General features: G+C 42.7%; 1 pseudogene; it reads right to left on the bottom strand.

Moving 5' to 3' along the window:
• Positions 1 to 3,097: 3,097 nt before the first annotated feature.
• LOC110295430 lies at positions 3,098 to 3,562 on the bottom strand (annotated as a pseudogene).
• Positions 3,563 to 4,976: the final 1,414 nt, after the last annotated feature.

Below are 4,976 nucleotides of genomic sequence, written 5' to 3' on the forward strand. Positions count from 1 at the left end.
AAAAAAAGAAAAAAAGAAAAAGAAATCAATAAAATGTAAGTGGGGGTGGAGAGATAGATCAGCGGTTAGGAGCACTCAATGCTCTTCCAGTGGGCCTGGGTTCAGTTGCCAGCACCCACACAGCAGCTCACAACCGCCTGTAACTCCATGATCTCACACCCTGACACAGACATATATGCAGGGAAAACACCAATTCACATAAAATAAAAACAAATTAAAAAAAAGTTCAATGGATAAAAAAAGGAAAGTATTAATGAAAACATTTTTTATATATAAACAATGGATGTCCAGATGAAAAAGAAAGGTAACAAAGTTTAAACAAGTTGTAAGGAAGATTAAAGTGGAGAGGAAGAAAGATTTATACATGTTGTAAGAAAACTAAACTGGGGAGCTGGAGAGATGGCTCAGTGGTTAAGAGCACTGACTGCTCTTCCAGAGGTCCTGAGTTCAATTCCCAGCAACCACATGGTGGCTCACATCCATCTGTAATGGGATCTGATGCCTTCTTCTGGTGTATCTGAAGACATCTACAGTGTATTCATCATATAAATAAAATAAAGAAATACATTAAAAATTTTTTTTAATTGTTTTCCTCAACTTTACTCTGACACCTGCAGAAAAACTCCACAAGAAGTAAGGCATTTTATCCAAACCCGTGGTTCTGTATGAACTCTCTCAAGGACCTAACCAAGGTCTGGGGCCTGCTCCCTTCATACCCTGGAGTCCAGGCTCTCCATCTGAGCTCTTTCCTACGTGATTTTTCTGGATTCCAACAGGATTGGTAAAACCCAACTGTGAACTGACAACAGAGGACACTGTGTAACAGAAGAACACTTTCCTGAGTTTTGACCACATGTAAAAACCAAATTCTCACCAAGTTACCAAACTTCTCTTACACCACGATTTTATTTATTTATTTATTGTTTTTTTTTTTTTTTCCGAGACAGGGTTTCTCTGTATAGCCCTGGCTGTCCTGGAACTCATTTTGTAGACCAGGCTGGCCTTGAACTCAGAAATCTGCCTGCCTCTGCCTCCCAAGTGCTGGGGTTAAAGGCATGCGCCACCACCGCCCTGCCCACCACGATTTTTATCTCCCGACTTTAATTCTTAGACTATATAAGTCCATGCCTGGATTCCTGTTACTCAGACTGGTCAATGGCATGCGGATCTGCTTTAGAACAACTTAACAAGATTGACTGGCTTGACTATGGCAGCTATTCCACTCGGAGCCTTAACTCTGTCTTAACTGCAGCAACCATAAATTCCTATCTTCAGAACTTTACTACGGAATTGCAACAGACCCAAACCGCAAATCCCGAAAAGATAAGATGTCCTTGAATCTGTTGCCTTGTGACTTAGAGAAAGAACAGCAAGAAGCCCTGCCAGCAATTTCAGTGGACAAAGGATTTCGATTTGGGTGTGCCTCTAAAAGCTCCATAAGAATGCTAAGAATGGGACATTCTTGCCTGTTTTAAGGCAAATTGTTTGGGAGAGGTCTTGTGCCCTTGGCTCTGTGACCCAAGCCAAAGTCAGCTGGATGGCCCTAAGCTTCCCCACCATAAAGGTAAAATGGTTTGGGCTTCACTGACTAGGTGCCTGGCTCCAGGAAGGTGATCTGGGATCACCAGCCAAGGGTGTAGGGGAGGAGCTACAGACTTCTTTTATAGCAAATGGACCTTTGAGGGGCTCTCTCTTTGGAGCTCGGCGCCTTTTTAGATTCTCTCTCCTGGCTTGTAGGAACCCAGAGAAGTAGCTAGGAGGACTCCGGTGAAACAGGATTTTAGGAGAGAGTTACATACAGTGCCCTCCTAGGTTTGGAGGAGCTAAAGAAAAAGGTAGACCAGCTCAGTAGTATGACACAGATAGAAAGGTTTTTTTGTTTTTGTTTTTTTGTTTTGTTTTGTTTTCGAGACAGGGTTTCTCTGTATAGCCTTGGCTGTCCTGGAACTCACTTTGTAGACCAGGCTGGCCTCGAACTCCGAAATCTGCCTGCCTCTGCCTCCCGAGTGCTAGGATTAAAGGCCTGCGCCAACATGCCTGGCTAGAAAGATTTTTGAAGACCTGGCAGTTTAGTTGTAGAATCAGGCTCATAAATAGATATTTTGCATGCAGTTAAGAAAATAAAATTACCTAACCGAGCTAGCAGGTTTTTACACAGCTCCCGCCTCACATGTCATTTTATTGGTATAAATATTAGTTTAATGTTACAGAAATACCAATGAGAACAGGATAAGTGCACAGCAAAGTCATGTTCCCAAGGAAGTCCCTTATCCCTAAATCCTAATTGGTGAAATAACTTGGCACAGATGTTTGTGGATTTTATGCTTAAAAGCCTTGTAAGATCTTAACTCGATGCTCAGGGGACAGACACACATGCAGAGTTAGCAACGGAGGTGAAGACACAGTTGATGTGTTCTAGCAGCAGACAGGAGGTGTTAGTTAAAGGAGGACATGCTACTTCACTCCATAAGTCTGCACCTACAGGCCACAAACACATTTTCAGTTGTAAACATGCAATTTGGAGCAGGATGTAATGCCGGCCTCAGGGACACATGAGTCCACTCTCATCTACATAACCATGAAATGGAAAGTTCTGGTTTCTTGAAAAAGCAAAACAAAACAAAACAAAACAAAGAAAATACCTCCATAATATCAGCTGGTTTGGTGGTCCTGGGCTTTATAAGAGAGCAGACTGACCAAGCCATTGGGAGCAAGCCAATAAGCAGCATTCCTTCATGGCCTCTGCATCAGCTCCTACCTTCAGGTTCCTTCCCTGATTCAGTTTCTGTCCTAACTTCCTCCAAGGATGAATAGCAGTGTGGAAGTGTAAGCCAAATAAACCCTTTCCTCCCCAATTTGCTTTTAGGCATAGTGTTTTATCACAGCAATCATCACCATAACTAAGACACAAACCAAACAAAATAACACAAGCAAAAATACCAAAACCCACTACCAAAAAACAAAACAAAACAAAAAAAAACAAACACAGATGGGCATGGTGGCATTGCAAGTTTGAGGTTGGCCTGGTCTACAAAGCAAGGTCCAGGCTAGTTAGCACATCAAAGTGAGATTCTTTTTTTTTTTTTAATGATTGAGGCAATTTATTAACCCAGCATCCTTTGTTCTAATGCTTCTTGTTGGCAGCTGCCACCTGTCCAGCGATCCTGTCCAGATCTCTCTGTCCCTGAGGTGTTAGCTTGCGGCCCCCATTTTGGTCCTTTTCCACCATTTTCAGCCCCTCCAGGGTTTGGAGGACCCAGCGGGCCACACTCTTAGAGCCTCTGCTGAAGTGGCTGGGTCTGACACCGTTTCTCTGCCTTCCTCAGTAGATCTTGGTCATGGAACCAACCCCTGCACCACCTTGGAGGTATGGGTGCCTTGCTGTGGAAGCTGCTCATGTGTAGAACCAGTTCTCATCATATGGGGCAAGCTCTTTATGTTTGGCCATCTTAAATGTGTCCACCCATTCGGGGACTTTCAGCTTCCTGGACTCTTTGAGGAAGGCTGCCAGGGCTCTGAGGAACTCCTGCTGGTTAACATCTTTTACAGTAACTCCAGGCATTGTGCGGCCTCATCGCTGCCAGCCAGGGGAAAGGGCCATAGTGAGATTCTTATCTTAAAAAAACAAATGAACAAATAAACAAACAAACAAACAAAGAAAAAACAAGCAACAAAAGACCCAAACAAACTCCAAATCTCAAAAACAAAACAAAACAAAGCAAACAAACAAACAAAAAGACAATGAAACCCTCACAATTTTGTTCCCCCACATTTTGATCATTGGTTGTAGTGGTTTGAATGAGTAAGGGCCCTATAGGCTTGTTTATTTGCACACTTGGCTCCCAGTTGGTGGAACTGTTGGGGAAGGTTTAGGAGGTATGGCCTTGTTGGAGGAGGTGTGTCACTGGAGATGGGCTTTGAGGTTTCAAAAGTCCACACCATTCCCTGTAGCTTTTTCTCTGCCTCATGTCTGTGAATTGGGAGGTAACACTCAACTACTGCTTCAGTACCATGACAGCCTTCCTGTCTTGGTTAGGGTTTATTGCTTTGAAGACATACCACAACTCTTATGAAGAAAAACACTTAATTGAGGCTGGCTTACAATTTCAGAGGTTTGGTCCATTATCATCATGGCAGGAAGCATGGCAGCATGCAACAGAAGAGGATTGACTGTACCTGGACATACCTTGAGCCTAGGAGACCTCAAAGCCCTTCCCTACACAGTGACACACATCCTCCAACATCCTGTGAGCTCCCATTCAATGCTTTCTTGTATAAGTTACCTTGGTCATGGTGTCTTAAGACAATACTCAAGTCTTTTATTGTTATATCTAAAATAGCATATTGTAGAGTTTTTTTTTTTAAAAAAACAAAAAACAAAATGATCAATGGTATATTTTACTTGACATCAAATGCAAATGAAATGGAGTAAGATATAAGTCATCTCATTTCAGAGGCTGAAGATGTAGTTCAGTTGGCAGACTGCTTGCCTAGCATGCACAATGCTCTAAGTAGGATGTGCAGCACCACATAAACTAGACATGGTGACTGTACTAGTTACTTTCCTGTTTTAGTTTTTGTTGTTGTAATATGATGTGGCCAAAAATAACTTGGGGAAGAGGGCTTTGAGCTTATGGTTGCGGAAGGGATACAAGTCCATCTTGGCAAGGACACATGTCAGCAAGTGGCAAGCACAATGTTTGGAGCAGGAAGCTGAGAGATCTCCAGAATGAGGCCGAGGGAATGAGCTGGACGTAGGGTGAGGCTATATACTCTCAAAACCTGCCCTCATTGATATCCAGGAAGGGTGTACCTACTATCATCTTCCCAAACAATGCCATTAATCAGGACCATGTATTTAAATGCCTGAACTTATGGGGGGCATTTCTTATATTTTTGGTTGTGAGCTTAGCCTTTAATGGCTGAACTATCTCTCCAGCCCATGGGGGGCATTTCTTTTTCTTTTTTTTTTTTTT

This window comes from Mus caroli, chromosome 5, assembly GCF_900094665.2.
Source record: "Mus caroli chromosome 5, CAROLI_EIJ_v1.1, whole genome shotgun sequence".
Lineage (NCBI taxonomy): Eukaryota > Metazoa > Chordata > Mammalia > Rodentia > Muridae > Mus > Mus caroli.